At 30.7% G+C, this 20,391-nt stretch overlaps 1 pseudogene; it reads right to left on the reverse strand.

Moving 5' to 3' along the window:
* Positions 1-1,618: 1,618 nt before the first annotated feature.
* LOC133036938 (uncharacterized) lies at positions 1,619-4,332 on the reverse strand (annotated as a pseudogene).
* Positions 4,333-20,391: the final 16,059 nt, after the last annotated feature.

Genomic DNA, 20,391 nt, shown 5'->3' on the forward strand with positions numbered 1-20,391 from the left:
TTTCAAAACAGTTTTTTTTCTTTTTTTGTATTTTTGTATTTTTACGGAATTTTACATAAAAATTCTTATTGCAACTAGCGCTGCAACTTAAATTGAAACAAAAAACCGTATAGAAATTCCTATTGCAAGTAGTGCTGCAACCACTTTAGTAGCCTAAACTGTAAATTTTTCAAAAAAAAAGTTAAAAAATATATGAAGTGATTCTCCTTTAATATATTATACGTTTTAACTTTTTTTTTGGTTGATAATGAAATTGGTTTAAAGTTTTTTTTCTAAAAGATTAGTTTACAAATATAATTTTTATCTTAAAATGGGGGGTTTTCATTATAAATTAGTTTTTTTTTTTTTTTGTGAAAATCATTATAAATTAATTTAAAGTTAGTTTTATTATATTTTGAGTAATTTGTTACATAAATATCTAAGTTTAACTTTCGGTTACAAATAAATACTAAAGTTTAATTTTTGGTGGTAATAATACCTAAGTTATATTTCTAGAACTCTGTAAGTCCCTGAAAGTTAAATATTAAGTCATTATCCACGTGTTATTTTCTTATTGGTATATTTAAACTATTTTTTTTTAAAAAAAAATAAAAATTTAATGACTTGGACCAATCAGAGATTGCCACGTGGCAATTTACTTAACACTTAACAGTCAGATACCTACAAAAGTTATAAAATTATAAGTTATGTATTACTACCGCTAAAAATTAAACTTAGGTATTTATTTGTAACTGAAAGTTTTTTTTTTTTTTTGAATAAAAGTGTACTTATCATATATGGCAAATATAGTTAGACCTCTCGGTCGTTACAAAGTTTTTCGGTATGGAAGAGACTGGGATAAGACCAAACATCTGGTGAGCGAAAGCCCATTTAGCCACATATGGGCAATAAAATTACAAGTTACTAATATTAGAAAAATTACAACTATAAAACGAAGGAGAGGACTTAATACAAAATGAGACATAGTTTTAAGTGCCCAATGAGAGTCCTTCCCATTGAGAGCATTGATAACTACCCTCGAGTCATTCTCCACATAACAAACTTGGACCCAATGTCCAAAGCCAATGTCACAGCCAAAGAGCATGCTGCAACTTCTCCACATAATGCATCAAAAAAATCCAACCGATCGAGACCTATGAACACGAATCACCCTGCCAAAATGATTTCTAGCAACAATTGCAGTACACATGCTATCTAAACCTACTTTTACATCACAATTCAGCTTTATCCAGTCCGGAGGAGGAGGACACCAAGAGGTTGTTTGGCTGTATTTTCAATTTTTAGTTTTTTAAAAATAATTTCTAAAAGTGAGAACAAAAAACAATTTTTTATCATTTTAAAAACTAAATGGTACTTGGCTAATATTTTTTAAAAACAATTTTTAAACAACAAAAACTGAAAACATGTTTGGATAGTAAAAACAACATACTTTTAAAAATTACTTTTTTAAAATATATATTTTTAAAAACAAAAAAAAAATATTGCTATTATTTTTTTTAGTGTTGTGCTGTTCTTTTTTTTTTTTTTTTGAAAAAATAAACATCACAAATTTTAATTTAATTCAATAACATATTAATATCTAATTTGTTTTTTTTTTTTTAAAAAAAAAAAAACAATTTTAAATAATAAGTGAATATAATATTATACTGCTTAAAAATATAATCACAAAATTCTTAAAGAAATTTTTTAATCTAAAATAGATATAAAATAACCATTAGTGTACAATATATCCTTATAAAAATAAATTTAATCTTGAATGTATCATCAAATATTAAAATTAATTGACTAATTTCTATTATTATAAGTCGTCCACATAGTTTGAGCAATACGATCTCGAACACGTGCCATTATCGCGGCAGATTCATTAGACAAATTAACTTCACATCTTGATACAGTGGTTTCACATCCTTCTATGTTGTCTTCACTCTCAAGTTTTTTTTTCTTCCCGTTCTCTAAATATATGATCATATTGGGTGCGTTATCGAATAAAATTATGAAGTGTACAACAAGCAATTACTATCAAAGTTTGTCTACTCAATTTGTAAGGTGGCATCATTTTTAATATAGGAAAACGAGCTTCCAGCACACCAAAGCACCGTTCAATGACATTTCTAAGTGAAGAATGTCTATAATTGAATAGTTCTTTCATGCCACGCGATCCAATACGTCCACTGTTGTATTCTTGCAAATAGTATCTTTCACCACGATATGGTAGGAGAAAACCTTTTGTACATGGAAATTCAGAAACCAAAACGTAATATTCACCTACAAAAGATTAGTTGTCTATAAGCACCATCACTAAATAATAAAATAATAATTCAATTTTTGTTACAAATACCTTCTCTAGGCAGTGGAAACTTATATTCAGGTGTTGTAATTACATCTATAAATACCCTGGAATCATTTGTAGTGCCCTCCCAACTAGCAGATACAAAAGTAAAGAACATGTCGAAGTTACAAGCACATAAAATATTTTGTGTTACTACATTTTTTCGACCTTTGTAACTGACTTGCTTATCTACAGGGACACATGCACTGACATGTGTTCTATCAATTGCACCTATACAATTCTGATTAAAAAAAGTAAATAAAAGTTATTAAAAAAATATACACTAATAATGTGTGAAAGCATTATTTATCTTACACTAAATGTAGTTAAATACCTGAAACCATGGATAGTATTTCGAGGAATTGATAATACGAGAAGGTAATGGAGACTGAGTTGGACGAATGATATCTTGTCCTAATTTACATATTGCCTTCAATGTTAGACAAAAATGCCTATCAATAGTTTCAAGGGAATGTTGAAATTGATCTGCTATAAGTCTCATTCTCATATTTTGACCAACAATCATAAGAAAAATAGCAACTGACTCTTCATCTTTAACCTCTCAGGTGTACTTAATGTATTCTTTTTGTTTTAAACAAGTACAAAACTCAACAAATACATTCTTATCCATTCGCAACAATTTGTAACATGTTCTCTCATGACCACCTAATAATTGTTTCACAAAATCCTCTCCACTTAAAACAGATGTTCGTTGAGGGATTTTCTCAATAAACTTCTCATTGTAATCACATAGAAGGTATGGCATTAAAAAATTTGAAAAGTCATCAAAATCACTATCTGTAGAGGATGAATTAGAACTAGAATCATCCATTTGATTGTTCTTAGTCTATATTAGCATGCAAAAAATAAATTTAAGAAATAAAAAACATAGGCTAAAAGATATATAAAAAAGACATATAATGTTTGAAATTAATAACAAAGTCATCCAGTGTTCAAAAAAAAAAAATAGGTACCAGCTAACATCATCATAGCATAACAAACTATAATAATATATATATAAAAAAAAAAGACATAGGTATCAATAAACATCACCTTAGCATAACAAACTATAATAATATCAAAGTCTATCTAGCCAAGTCCTCTTTCTAGCAGTAGACATATTAATAAAAGTCTCTCTCCAATCTAAATCTTTGAACTTCTTGACAGCTTTCATGTAAACATCATCATCATCTCCTTCAATTCCTTCAAGGATTTGCATGCATTTTGTGAGAGAAAATTCATCTTTTTGACTTCCTCCTACTTCACTTTTACTATTGTATTTTTCAGCTTTAGCTAAAGTAGCCTCAGCTCTTACTTTTGCTACCTCGGTCCATGCAAAAATTGCATCACTTATTTATTGTGATCTTTGTCTTTTCACTCGCTCTACACTTGTTCTTGCTGAATTTTTTGTTGAACGTTTAAAAATATCATCAACAAGACGTGAGCCTATACAACTAGCACTATCATTATCATCAATATCTTATATGTCTACATGATCTAAATCATTTTCTATCTCCCTTTCATCATCAATATTGGGTGGACCTAAAGCAGCAGAACGGTGGTGATAACCAGTCGCGGTTGATTTACTAAAAATTAGTTCCAATAATCTAAAATGATCACATCCTTTCTTTCGATATTGTGCTGCCCTTGGATGTGCCTGAACAAAGAAAAGGAACTAACTTATCACTTTACTTGATTAAAGACTAACTCTTTCAAAAAATAAACTTAGTTTTCACGTCTCCATCCAAATCCAGTTTGTTTCGACAAGAAAACTCACAATACTTGGTGCGTAACCTATGAAACTTTTGCTTAACTTGTTTCATTACATACTTTCGCTTACTTTTACTTTGCAAATCCTCAAGAACTCTTGCCCATGTCTTTGAGCTAAACTGACCACTTTTCATATTTCCCTTATTCACTTCATCAACCACGATATCAATAAATATTTTCTCTATAGTTGGTCCCCACAAACATGTATCATCATCTGTGTTCTCAATTGCCATATTTCAAATCTAGCAATATGCCATAGCAAAAATTATCTTCTTGTGTATGTAAGTCTAAAATTTTAAGTTATACCAACAATTCTACATAACCTCCTATCAAATAATCTAAAAATCTCAATTGCACTTGCAACAAACAAAAAGAGTGTTTTGGAATCATCACTGAAATCATAATCAATTTTAAAGTCATGCCTTCTCTTGTAAACAAATTTTCATGTACATATAACAGTATGTTGTTTATTTGTATCTGGAAAATAAATCACTTCTTTATAGAAAAGTAATGTAACTCGTATATTTTGGTTTATAATAATAAAAAGCAAGTGCAGAAAATATTTGCAACCCATATTTTATTTCATACAGTACTCAGAAGTTGAACCAAAATTATCTAGAAAAATTTACAATATGATTTGAGGAAAGAAGCACATGGGAAACAAACAAGATATGATAAGAACCTGCTGCAAAATACTCAAACCAATAGCAAAATCTCCAAATAGTAGCTAGAAACAGTAGTAACAATTGAAGATTAGCAATGGAATAGAATTAAAGAGTGGGGAACTCTCCAATATATATACTAACCTATTCTCACTCACAACAAAAGCACTCCCAATACATTGACCCTTTTCATTTATTCTCTTATTCTGTATTCTATTAACTTGGGGCCTAACAAGATAGCACCACTTTCATTGAATTTTCAACTTAGTATAAAAGAAATGTTTGGCCATAATATAGATTTTTCTTGTAAGTACTACATAGGCAGCCAAGAGGGTGATCAAATTCTGAAATTGACTATAAAAGCGATAAAAAAGCTAGAAAATTCTGTAAATACTGTTGTTCCGTATATTGATACAAAGACCCGGGATCTTTGTAGATACGATATAAGAAACAGTAGCATGTTTGATTGGCCCTGTAAGCAATGAACAACTGCTTTTTATAATAAGTCCCAACTAGGATCCTTAAATAATTACAACAATACTATACCAAGATTGAGAGAGAATTTAGAATAGAATATTATGGAATTAACTAGTCGATCTAGTGTTTGATATTATATGAAGGAAATGATAAGAAAAAAGTGATACCTCAACTCTCTCTAGAGCAAAATCTCAAAGTCAAACTCACCCTCCACCAACCCCACAAACCCAGCAACCCAAATATTTTAAAGATTCCTAAATTTGATGAGAATGAGAGCCTAGCCAAACAAAACCACTAGGGTAGAGCCCACAATATACTGAAAAACAGCTTTGAATTTATTAAGGAAAACATACCTTATCACTGAAACCAAACATCACAGAAGAACCCACATCACGATATTCATACTAACAACTCCAAATCACAATATTCATACTCAAGCAACAAAACATAATGAGCTTAATCAAAGTTTTTCTTATACAAATTGAATAAACAGAATATAGGCAACTAATGTAAGAAAATCTCAATTATCTCACACAACACAATTGAAACCAAAAGAATTCATAAGAAAATATTGCTCAAACTGAACTAACCTTATTTGTCAACTTGTCTTCTCTTTAGAACTCAAATCTGGAGTAAGCCCATTGCAATTCAAAACCTGATTAAAGTAAATCAGAAAAATAAAATAGAAAAATCAAAAGGCCATTTCTAGGGCACAGAAGAAGAAGAAAATGAAGATAAAGAAGAAGAAGATGAGAAGAGTTGTAAATACTTTCTAGGAAGAACAAGAAGATACCTGATTACACTGTAGGATAGAGAGAATACGATTCAGAGAACTCGTTCTTTTTTTTTTATTTGTTTGAGAATTGTTGCTGAGTTTTTAAAAATTCAGAGAACATCATTTTGATGTTTTCAGTTTTTTGTTTTTTTTAATCCAATTTTTTAAAAAGATTTTTAAAAATTTAACCAAACACTATCAATTAGTTTTTTTTTTAAAAAAAATATTTTCAGTTTTTAAAAATTAAAAAATAGTTTTTAATCTACAAAGTCAAACAAGCTCCAAGTCTCCCGCAAGACCAGAGCAGGGCAAGGGAAAAAAGAAGCATGCAAATCTGCAAAAGAGGTACAAACAGAGTCAATACACTTCTTCACATCAGCAGAACAGTTTCCTTTATACTGTAAATTACTCTTATATTTTCATTAAGTTTTCTTTGAAAATTTAATTATTTTTTTATTTTTTCAGGAACATAAGAAATTACAATTACATGGATGGGCATGTCAGAATATTATCCACCATCTCATGATCTAATTTATGAAAAGCCTAAGAGATGTCTTAATTCTTACTAATGGATCATAAAGGTAAAGAAATTTTTTTGACAAAGTTAGGGAGCAAAATAATTTTATTCATTAATAAAAATTTTAAGTTTTACTAATTGATAAATTGTTAAGGAGGCATATGACAACACTAATATGAGTACAATTATATAAAGTGACAAAGTTTAAAAGAAAAATAATTTTTTATTTTTTTGAAACTTAATTATATTAACTCATAGACTAAGACTCATTAACGCCTCAACCACATAAAAGTCATTGTTACATTTTCTTCAATTTATTCTTCTTTTATCCTTAATTTATCTCTTAATTAGTTTCTAAAAATCTCGGTAAACATGTAGATTTTATCCATTAATGTGAATCACTTTCATTTCTTTTGTTGATTTTTGTCCTATCCTTTGAAGTTGTATCCATATTATTTTTGTTGCTAAGTTATGCCATGCTCCAAGTGTTTGAGTCCTTCGCAATCTTCCTACTTCATCTAGTGTGTTGAGTCATTTGAAATGTGCAGGCCTAACTACTTAACAGAATTATCTTAATAAATGATAATATCATGGAGAAAGTCTCCCCAAACACTAATTTGAAAAAAAAGGCGAATCCCTTCCTGAATCTTGTAGAGATCAACTCTCTTGAGTATATTCAATATCTTGACATCTTTGATAATTTGAGTTTTACACTTTCTTTGAGAATTTAATCGTTTTGATCAAAACTATGTAGATCTTTATTACATATTTTGCAATCACTACGGGGTCCTTCCCATTTTCATTAAATTTGGATAATCGGCGATAAGGTATACTTACATTTTGGATAAGTGTTATGCCCTTTCTAGGGCATTGGCAAAGTTTATCAGTATCAGATGTATGGAGTATACATTGAAAGGGACCGATATTGATCTTGGATAAGATATCATAAACTTATCGTTATATCTTTCTAAGTCAATATCAATGGTTGATCTTAGGTCTATGGATCTTAATCCTGATATGGTTAGGCTCAGCTTAGTTGTATTATTTATGTTCTTCAAGTTGTTCGTGGAAGCTAACAAATAGTTTAGGTAGATATTTACATCTTGGAAACATGGTAGTTCAATTGAGTGGGAGCGCTGATCATAGATATGGAATCTATAGCTTTTAAAAGTATTTAGAAGTGAAACAATGATTTCCTTTGAGCTTGGCTGAATAGAAATAAATGATTGAGACCTAATTTCAGTAATTATATTAGTTTATTGAAGTATCATTTATAGGTAGCTAAGTGTTTTAAGGATAAAATACATCGAAGGGTGGAACGGTAAATTTATCCCTATTCAGTGTAGATCATCTATAGAGGATCTTTGACTATTAAGATTGTCACAATAGATAATCATAACGTATCTATATCGTGGTACATATAGAGCATTCTATATAATTGAGAGTGTTATTCAATTCCAAATCTATAGTGGCGCAAGGCGGAATTAATAAGCTAGAGAATTCACTTGGTAAATTCTATATCTACTTATTGAAAGCTCGGTTATATAGGCCCATGGAACCCTCACTAGTTGAGATAATATTGCTTGCAAACTCAGTTAATTAGTTTTAATTAATCAATTATAATTCTAAAATTAGACTATGTCTTATTTAAGAATTTTCACTAAGCAAGGGCTTAATTGTGAAGAAAAGAGGTTTTGAGGTCAATTTGTTAATTAAGAGACTTTGCATGATCTACTTAATAAATAATATAAATGACAATTTTATTTGGTAATTAATTATAATTATTAAATAAATAGTCTTGGCATTTATAGGATTGAATTGGAAAATATGGTATTATTGAGAGAATAATAAGTGGTTAAAAAAAGTGACAAAATTGTAACTAAAGATTGGTCCTTTGTATGGCCGACCCTAGTGTTAATTTTTGCCCAATATTTTTTTTTTTAATCCATATAATTCAGCCTTAAGTCCTAGTTAAAATTCTATAAAAAGAACATGATGCTCTCATCTCATCCTCTTGTCAACTTGACTTTTCAACCAAACCAAATCTAGTTGTCATTCTCAGACAACTAGTAGATGAGAGAGTTCCTTCTATATTGATTTCAGTCTCCTTCATTGTTCTTCACCATATTCGAACCCATAGTGAAAGAGTGTCATGCCCACACATAGCAAGTCAAGTACTCAATCATAGTGAGTAAGACGGTGGTAACCAAACCCGAAGGAGAGAAAGAGATCCAGGTTTAGATCTTGATAATGCTCTGCGACAGAAAGAAATTAAGAGCTAGAGATCTTGAACGGAATAAGTCATTATATTCCGCTGCAATCACTGTAAGGTTTTCATAAACTCTTATGTGCTTATTTTCATTGTTTTAGAGAATTCATATTTAGGATGCTAATCAACATACTTGTCTGTAAATCTATATCTTGGTAAAATAGTCCCAACAGACAAGCTATGCGTGTGTGAGAGATAGATGAGTTATTAGACTTAGAGCTTAAGACTTAGGGTTTGAGACTTAAAGAGTTAGGGTTTGACTAATCCCCTTTATATAGTAGATCTTACATCCCCAATATCCCTTAAAAATACGTAAATAAAGCTATTATTTACATAATAAATTAATAAAGTTCAAATTACTAAATTATCCCTAAAAAATAAGGAAGTTGCTAATATTTTCCCTCTATTTTTTTGGGTTGTTAAGGCCGAACTCATTTCTTGACTTTCTATCCACAGATGAAAGCTGCGCACCAAAACTTGTCGGCAAAAAGTTGATCGACCATGCACCTGCAGAGTGCATGCTCTTCGGCCATATAGTATTTGGAAGTTGGCCGGCCTATGCTGGCCATAGGGCCAGCATTGAGGTTGTTGGTTCATCACTTTGTCGTCCCTCCTTAATATTCAAACTCCTTGTTAGTTCAAGTGTTGAGTAGATGGCTTGGCCTGCTTGTTGGCGAGCTGTACTGCCACGTGATATTAATGTTAGCCACGTGGACATGCCATATCAGGTGGGAAAAATTGAGATAATATTTTCTCCCTAAGTCCCTGTGCAGATAGGGACTTTCCAGCTTAGTCGGGACTGATGTAGCCTTAACCGGACAAATCTTGCAGTATATTTTAGCCTTTGAAATATTTGTAACACCCTAACTACCTTAGGCGTATTACGTGATTTTTAAACGTACTGTGCAGCTCGTTGCTAATCAACGAGGTTTATGGAAAAACGTGATTAATTAGAATTTTGCTTTTTTATTAAACTTGTAAAATAATATTACAAAAGCCTCGGGATCCCGATTATAGAAATATTTACAAAAAAGTTTAACTGTTTAACTATTACATAAAAATAAAAGTCGTCTAACGACCAGTTACAAAAATTCAGCCTTGCTGTCCCGAGGATCGTACGCTCCAGGCCTAACCGCCCCGACATGTACAATCTCATAAGCTCGCTCACGGTCCATCAGCTATAGCCTTGCCTTTACCTACACATAAACGTAAACTGTGAGTCGACAGACTCAGTAAGAAAAGCATAATAATACTCATACATAATTCTAACTGCCGTGTCCAACACGATACTGAGTCCCGCTACTGCCATGTCCAACATGGTACTGAGCCACTACTGCCATGTCCAACATGGTACTGAGTTTTGAACGTTCACAGGGACGGTACTATTGACAAGTATCCTCCTGATCGGTCGAACCGGTCATACTCCGGCTGCTGGTCATACTCCAGCCTGTACCGACGGGATAGGTCAATAGCACGGAACCACCAACCAAATGTCAGCCTGATCGGTCGAACCGGTCATACTCCGGCTGCTGGTCATACTCCAGCCTGTACCGACGTGACAGGGTTGGATGGTTCGAAGCCTATATACATAACTAATGTAATCTAGCAGGCTTCCTACATGCACGCTAAACATGTAATCTACATATGCATACTGTTATACTAATCTTACCTGGATTCCGATTTCAGGTGTGCCGGTCAACCAGACTGGAACTGAAGCTGAGCGGCGGATTACTGGCTCCTAAACCATAAAAATCACAACGCTATAAGTGACACGCTAAATCACTTCCCGGGGACTAAAACTTGGAACTAAAAGTTTCCCTATCGATAAAAAGCATGGCAATACCCCTAAAAACATAAAAACGAGGAAAACTAGGGTTTCAGAAAATTCCCCGACCGGTAGACCGGTTGCCCAACCGGAATTCCGGTTCTGGGAATTACTGGAACCGGAATTCCGGTTCCTCGCAGGAATTTTTTCAAAAATTCCTAACTTGATCAATTCTAACCCAAATCAATCCAAACCTCCCAGACCTGTTCTATATGCCCCAAATAACCATTCCAAGGCAACAAAATCACCCAGAACCCACAGAATCACAAAACACCATTAAAGCTCAAGCTTTGAGTTCTAAACTCAAACTTGAGCAAATCCCACAAACATGCATTCAAACCTAGTTAATTCTACTCAAATATGCATGAAATAGCTTCTGAAATCAAACAAAAACATCAACAACAACCTAGCAGATTCAATCAATTCTCTTTGAAAACCATATTTTGAGCTAAAACTTCCAATTTTGAGCAAAACAATTTAACACTCATTACTAACAACCTAAATAATCACAAATCAACATACTTAAATCTCAGAAACAACAACAATATTTCAGCAGCAACAACCACAAAGATTCAAGCATGCAACAACCATTTTCATCATAATTTCAAGAAAAACAAAGTAAGAAGCTAAAGCCAAGAAATACCTCAATGAAAATCACTTTGATCTTGCTAAAATAACTTGAATTCAACAAAGAAATCCAGCCCTAGCTGCTCCCTAAGCTTGGCCGAAAATGAGAAGGAAAGAGAGAGGTTTTGAAGGCTTTTCTTTGAAATTTTCTTTCTTTTCTTTACTTAGAGATTTATTTGATAAAAAGAGAAAATGAAATATAACACATACACTATTCATTTCAGCCAAGTAAACATAAATAAATATTTAATTTTCCTTTAACAAAGTCACATAAAACAAAACACTAATGGGGCAAAAAGACCATTTTGCCCCTCCACCATAAAATCATGAAAATCATACTAAAGGGGTATTTTTGAGAAATTCTAAATTCCCGGCCATTCCCGACATTCCCAATGTCTAAAACCCGTCCCCAAACTACTAACATACTAAGTTGTGATTTCTACTGAGCCAAACGCCGAGTTCCAAAATACCGGACACCGGAAATGCAAAATATAAAAACTACTGATAACATAATCATGCATTTCTGAATTCCATAAATAACAGTACTAAATTATTTAAATAGCTATAAATAATTTCATAATTAATCATAGACAACTGATAATTTTCAAATTAACTAAGCGGGCTTTACAATATTTGTTCTTGACTGTCTGACCACATTCCTTAGCAGTAAATTAACAACATTACTCTTCTGCATGTTTTTTAGTTACATGCTGCATGGCAAGTGAGAAGGGATCCCATAGAAGCTATATAAGCTCATGGGGGAACTCGCTTCTCATTTCCCCACATTTCAATCTCTCTCTACAAAAAGCAACTTTTGAAAGCTCCTCCTTCTCTCTAGAGGCTGACACCCCATAGTGCTCTATCTCTCGAGATTTTTGCGCTATTTTGACGATTCAAGCTTCCCATCTTCTTCAACATCATTTTCTAGTAATGGATAAGCTTTCGAATCTCGTTCTTCACTTGTTTATTTGATTTTTCCATGGTTATTTTGAAGCTTTTTTTTTCGCTTTGAATATTTTTCGATTCCCACATTAGAGTGTAATTATTTTGGTATTTGATCTGCATGATAGTTTTAGGATGTGTAATGCGTGATTTCTTGACGAAAACCTTTTGATTTTGACTTTCGCTGTGATTCTTGACTCTTTAAGTCGCGGAACACACGAAGAATATGTTTGAGTTCTTGAAAAACACACACTTTGATCAGTAACACACCTTGGTCAGCCATAGGGGTCTTGTTCAAGACTTGGCCAGTCATGGAGTCTTCTCATGGGAGTTGGTCGGCCATAAGGGTGTACCTTATCGTTTGGCCAACCCATGCCTAGGCTTGGGGTCCCTGGCCGGTCCTTGGCTAGGTCATGGAACCCTGGCCGGCCCTCTCTCAGTTTGGGAGCTCTGGATGGCCAAGGCCTAGGTTCCAAACAGGTGGCCAAGTTTTTGTTCTCTTTTGACCTCGACAAGAGTTTTGTCAAGGCCTTGTAAGCATGTACAACCTTAATCCCAAACATGATTTCCTCAAAAACTCTGTGATATATAATTGGAATGTTGAATAAATGATTGTTATTCTTTACAAGAAAAGTTTCTTAATTCATGTTATTAATACATATTTTTATTGTTATTGCGATGTATTTTATCTTCAATACTAGTGTAAATTAAATACTTGGTTTTATTGTTGTATTTCTTTTAATTTAGTTGTATATAAATTCATTGTTTAAACCGTTAAATGTAAATGAAAGAATTAATTAAAAAAAAATAAAGTTAAAGTGATTTTGGTGAGAAGATAAGATGCAAAATCGTGTTCATTAAAGAAGACGCGTCTGCTTTGTTTTAATGATGAATCTTTGTTTGTGATTGCTCTATTCCCTATAAATATTTAAAAGCTTAAATATCTTGTAAACTAAATTAAGCAATGATCATAAATAAAATGATAAGCATGTAGACTAAATTTGCAAAGGCAATACAAAGTTAAACATCTTCTTAACAATCAAAGTAATTAATTAACTTTTGACAAAATAAAAAATAAAACAATAATATTAATTAACTCATGTGAGATGTCGAGACACAATCTCAAGTAATGTGCAAAAATGGTTAATTTTTCTATAGCTAGTAATTGTGGGTTAATTATTGGATTCCGCTAATCTCAATTTGGATTGGTTAAATTCATGTGGAAATAAAATTATAAATATCATGTTATGTAATGGGGTCAGTTGAGCATTATAATGACTTGTTAAAAAATATATATTATACACTTTTTTTTTAGTCTTTCATATTATATGTCTTAACATTCGTTTTAATTTGTCAAAATAATAAACCCCACAATTGAAACTCTTATCAATGCCCTTTTTACTTTGATTTGGGTTCCTAATTGGCACTAACAAATGTCAAATGATTGGGGACACTAAGAAAATCTTTCCACTTTCTCTTTTTGGGAAATAACATATTGAGTTATTTGAGATTTGGGACCTACCCAAAGAGAGGTGGATTATATATAGCAATTAAAGTCTTTGTCATTATTACCAATGTTTGCCATGATAAGTTACTTATGTTTAAATTTAAAAAAAAAAAACATAAATGGTTAAATTTTGATGGCTTATTTGTATCACTAGAAAACAGGTCGCGAAAACTTAGCATCAAATAATTTTAAATTTATTTTTATGTATATTTTTAAAAAAATATATATAAATGCTTATTTAAAAAAATAATAATATCTATATAGAAAATTCTAAAAATTAAAATATTATCATATACCTTCTTATATAAATAAAAAATCAGCAATTTTTTTTTTTTTTAAAATACACATTATACTAAAAAAAATTAAAAATTAAATATTTCTTACACAAAATAGAGATCTAAAATAGAAAGAAAATAATAAATCTATAGAAAATTCATTATATAATTTTAAGACAACAATCATCATCGTATCTCATTTATAATCACCACTGTATTTAAAGTTGATGTCATCACCGTATCTGACTCTTGTAATTATCATTAATATTCTTTCTAATAAGTTTGCTTTGTACATAAAATAAGTTAAACAATGATCGGTAAGTACTTACTTTTATTATGTGAGGGAACAGAGAATGATAAACATAATCATTTTAGACTTTTGATATTTTTGACATATTAGTTAATAATTTTTTTAATATATTATATTAGTTAATATTAACTATATCTCTCTCTTAAAAAAATTATATGTAGATTAATTTTTTTAATACATATATATTTATTTATTAGTTATTATATATAAATAGATAGTTGTTTTTTTTAATTTTTAATTGATTAATGATCTCTAATTACATAAAGCAGAATAAAAAATTAGAAAAATGAGAAAATTAAGGAGAAAATTTAAAGTAGAACAAAAAAATTAGAAAAATGAGAGAATTAAGGAGAGAATAGATATTTAGAAATTTTAATTTTTTGATTATTAATAATTATCATAAATTTAAAAATTATAAATAAATAGTTTGATTTTTCTTTGTTAGTTATTATGTATGATTAGATATATTTTAATTATCTATATCTATATATAAAAAGGAGAAGTATAAGGCGGTCGTGTGGCACTCTAAAATCTCTTTAATAGGTGTTATTTCTTCTCTCCTTAATTCTCTTATTTTTTTAATATTTTTTTATTCAATTTATAAATATTAATTAACTAATTAATTTATAAAAAAAATTATATATTCAAAAATTTTAAAATTTCATATACAATCCAAATAATTAATTTTAAAAAAATCATATAGATTCAAAAATTTTAAAATTTTATATATAATTCATCATTGTAAATTTTCAAAAAAAAAAAAATCCTCAAACCGCTTGAAATTTCAATTATTTTTTTTATTATATATTTTTATTTTAATAATTCTTATGTTTAATAATCACACTACCCTTAAATCTATATACATATAATCATCTCTCTCCCCCAATCTCTTTCTAGCGTTAGCTTCTTTGCAGTTTTTATTAGAATATTTTAATATTAGAAATGAATTTTCTACTTATAGAAATAATTTTCTATTTAAGGAAATAAATAAATAATTGATTTTCTGATAAATGAATATTTTATATTCATTGAATCTGTACAAAATCAATTATGTAATATTCTATATATGGTCAGATTTCTATATTCATTACCTGATTTGATTTCCTGAATTAATTGTTAAAATATTCTGACAATTAATGTGGCACAGATACTGATGGAGTATCTCACCTATAAATATAGGGTCTCGGTCCCCGAGCTTCTCACTCATTCTGAATTCATTCAGCAAATTCCATCTAAAGAGAGTTGAGAGAGCGAGGAAGCCCAAACTCCAATACTGAAGCTATCGCGGGGATTGAAGCTCAAAGATCAATGGCTGGAGGTATATCGATCCTTTTATTGCATATATTATTGATATGATTACATTTTATTTTCTGCATTTCATATCGTTTGTATATGCTATATTACATATACTACATTATAATCTAACAGTTGGTATCAGAGCGGTTTTATCGCTACCTTGATTTTGGTTGAGTTTCATATATATATATGTATACATATATACACTGTTGATATATATATATTTGTTTCGTTAGTTCGTGTTCATATTCATCCAATCCCTAGTATATATATAAAATTCATATGTATATACATATACTTTTATTCATACATTCATATTATATATATACATTTTATATATACATTTGGTTTATATATATTATATATGCTTATATGCGTACGGTATATATATTTCTTTTTGGTATATTTACATATATATGTATATATGTTTATATATATTGTATTATCGCATAATAATATTCATAATATTCATTTTCATTTATGTGATATATACATGCATATATATAATATAAAGTTATCGGTGTAAAGTTTAATTTTTTCTGTTTTTCATTTTTTTCGGTGTTTATTTCGAATTCTATATACATTACTATATTCGTATAGTATTATAGATCGATCTAAACATTGAAAATCCTATGAAAAACTTAAAGATGGAAAAAAATTTCAGTTAAAACTTTTTCGGACCCGATTAACTTCGTGTTATTAAAGTTTATATTTTTTCGTGTTTTCGTGCATAAAATCTATGTGGATCTCTTTATTATTTGATTTAGAACATTTTAGATTTGAAAACACGCAATTTGGTCGTCGGAATTGTCTATTCCGATCGGGTTTGGGTCGGGTCCGTCAGATCCGCGTGGCTGAAAAACGGGTCAAAAAGACCCAGTCTGGCTGAAGAAGACGATGCAAAATGACATGTCGTTTTGTGGTAAACGACGTGTCGTTTTACGAAAATGACGTGTCGTTCGGATGGAATCTTGAAGCTGTCGTTTATAGTAAACGACATGTCGTTTTTCACACTGTGAAAAACTACATGTCGTTTTTCGTCTTGTGAGGCAGCCCTTCAGGAGAGTAAATGACGTGTCGTTTTGCATGCATTTTCAGTCATCTACAGAATGGAAAAAACGACGTGTCGTTTTGCTTTTTGCAAAAACGACATGTCGTTTCGCAGTGTGATTTTTCAAAAAATAAAAATAAAAAATTCCGAATTTTTATAATTTTTTTTATTTGGAATATTAATTATTTTCCTATTTTTGTCTTAATTTAGTCAATAAATTGCATTTAGTTAATTTTTCTATTTTTGTTTAATACATATATTTAGTATAAATTAAAAATGGAAATTTGTTTAATTTGGTAATTATTACATGCTTTATTTAGGCATGTAAAAATTGTGCTAATTTGTGCATTTAATTATATATTACCAAATTTATGCAATTTATTGTCTAAATTAATTTTGAAAAATCTACCATTAACTTCATATTAAGGAATTAGCATTTAATTAATAATCATACATTAATTGTATTATTTTGTATTTATTTGACAAATTTATGTTTAATGCAATTAATTTAGATTTGTATGATTTAAATGCTATACATAAATTCTTTTTATAGTGCTAGATAATTTAGAAATATTCAAACATTAAGATAGGTTGAATATTTTATTTAGCAATTAAGTTTCATAAAATATTCATAAAACTTTATAAAATGAATAAAATATGAATAAAACGTAAATAGTTTTGTGGTTTGACATAAGAAAATATGAACCTGGGACAAATGCTCATATCTAGAACGGTTTTTAATGATCTTCGGACGACCACACTAGGAGCACTAATCTCAGTGATTGTCTATGTTGGAATTTACTTTACCAGGATCTTAGATCTACTCACAAGTATGTTTATTAACATCCTAAATATGAACTTTCTAAAACGATGAAATAAACACATATAAAGTTTAAGAAACCTTACATTGGGTGCAGCGGAATATAATGACTCCTTCCGTTCAGATATCTAGCCCTTGATTCCTTTCTGTAGCAGAGCATTATCAATATCTGAACCTGGATCTCTTTCTCTGAATCTTTGATGCTGAAACTCCTTTGCTGATGATCTTTCTTCACGATCTTCCTCACTATGATTGAGGTATCACTTGATGTGTGTGGGCACTACTGTAATCACTAAGGATTTCGAAATTCTCAAGAGGGAAGAGAAGAAGTGACAGCTAAAGATAGGGAGAGAGAAGGCTCAGGTTTTTCTCTGAAGGAAAAATAGAAAATTTAAGTGTAAATTTCCTGAAGCCTTCACTATCTATTTATAGCATTCCACTAGGGTTAGGTTTGAATTATTTGGCATTAAAATAATGAAAAAATCAGTTTAAATTTCCTACAAAAGTGGCTGGCCCTACACTTAGTGGATTGGGCCTTGCTTTTTGCAATTTTGCAATTTTAACACCTTTTGTATCTGATTTTCTCAAAAATACCAATTTCCTAATTCAACCATTTAAATGCCAATTCTAACTATTTAATAACTATAAATAATTATTAAATAATATTGTCATTTATCATATTTATTAATTGAACCATACAAAGTATCATAATTAACAAATATGCCCCTATAAACTCTTTCTTTACAATTTCGCCCTTACTTAGTGAAAATTTCACAAATAGACATAGTCTAATTTGTGAATTATAATTGATTAATCAAAACCAATTACATGAGTCTTACAAGCAATATTATCTCAACTAGTGGGGGGACCATGGGTCTATATAACCGAGCTTCCAATAAGTAGATCAAGAATTTAGCACTAAAATTCACTAACTTATTAATTCTTCGTTGAATCCACGCATAGAACTCGAATTGCACTCTCGGTATATAGAATGCTCTATATGTTCCACCATATAGACACATCATTAGTTATCCATTGTTATAATCCTAATGTGATCAATGATCCTCTATATGAATGATCTACACTGTAAAGGGATTAAATTACCGTTACACCCTACAATGTATTTATTCCTTAAAACACTTGACCCCGTATAAATGATATTTCAGCTAATGTGAAATGAGTACTCCACCATTTATGTTCGTTTGGTCAAGCTCGAAGGAGATCATCCTTTGCTTACTATTCGCCAGATAGAAGCTATAGATTCCATGTTTATGCTAGCGCTCCCACTCAATTGCACTACCGTGTTCCCAAAATGTACGTATCACCCTGACCTAAAAGTAGGCTTAACTAACAAATCAAAGAACACGAATAGCCTTTCAAGATTGAGCCTAATCATATCAGGATTAAGATCATTTGATCTAGGATCAACTTAGGCGATATTGACTTGAATAGATATTACGGTAAGTTTAATAAATCTAAGTCAAAGTTCAATATCGGTCCCTTCCGATGCATACTCCATGCATCCAACCTGAGCTTTACTTTAACCAATGTTGGAAAGAACATAGTATTTCTCCAAATACAAGTAAACTCGTTGTAGATTATCATATCGCAAAACCCTGTGTCTGATAAATCTAGGAAACTTTATTCACATAGTCATGTTTACTTTCCAATGTGTTGACGGCACAATAAACAGGATCAAGTATGTGAAAAGGGTTTCAGATGAATTTATACATTATGTACATATAATCATGAAATAAATCATGTGAACCATGCAACATTAAATGTTATTTCTGATCTATATTAATAAGTAAATCTGATTATATTGAAATGAGTTTTATTTAGGGCATAAAACCCAACAAACTCCCACTTGCACTAATATAAAACAAAAAGTGCGTTTCAAATAATCTCAACACCTTGATATACAAATCAAGTGTAGTAGTAGTAAACTCCTCGTAATAGGATCTGAAAGGTTGAATTAACCACAACCTTTTCTCCACCATTACTCTTCCTTTAATCACAAAATCATTGATAATGTGAAATTCCTCTCTATATGTTTACTCTCTTGGGATACTGGATTCTATACCTTTGGCAACTACTTTTGGTTAATCAGGAAATTAACACTAGTAGTTTAAGGCAATTTGGAATGGTGCCAAAGATGTATAGAACTTTCCTTAGACTGAATAAGTACCTTTCCTGCAGCTTTAACATTCAGTCTCTCTCTGGTAGACCTAGAGACTTCAGATAGGTTTTTAAACTTCTCCAAAATCACTATTCCACCCCCAGAGTAACCACCATCTTATCAGAAAGATTTTCTAGCACTAAGGCAAATTTCGAAATCTGATATGGTGTAGTCTAAGAGTTTTTAAACACACTCTTATAGACTAACATATAGTTCCTCTTCTTTATCTTAAGATTTACTTGATTGTCTTCCAATGTTCTTCTCCTGGATTAATCTGATACCTACTCATTACTCCCACTCAACAGCAGGTGTCTGGTCTAAGGCATACAAAAGCATATCTAAGACCTCTCACTGTTGATGTAAGAAATTCTTTCATGGCTTTATCTTTTCTGGAATAGTCAAGACTTTTCCTTAGATAAATAAAATCTATACCTAAGAAGTTGTGAAGCTTCTATAGATTGCCATTAGAAAGAAAATGCTTCAGCATCTTACTAAAGTAAGTTGCTTGCATTAGAGTAAGTAATTACCAGTTATACCACAAGCCATAGGTTTAGATAAACTCAAACCTATAATACTAGGAACAAGAAGTTTTGTTAAGTCCATTGAATGGACTTATAAACAAAATTTCCTTTTATGTCCTTGTAATAGAAAACTTTAGGTTACTCCATGTGAATGGATTAAACCATAGTTCTATTGGCTTTCTTCTTAGTTTCTTATCTTGACAATCCATTACTTGTTTAAACTCACAATGGATTTTAAT

Source organism: Cannabis sativa, chromosome 4 (assembly GCF_029168945.1).
Source record: "Cannabis sativa cultivar Pink pepper isolate KNU-18-1 chromosome 4, ASM2916894v1, whole genome shotgun sequence".
Taxonomy (NCBI): Eukaryota; Viridiplantae; Streptophyta; class Magnoliopsida; order Rosales; family Cannabaceae; genus Cannabis; species Cannabis sativa.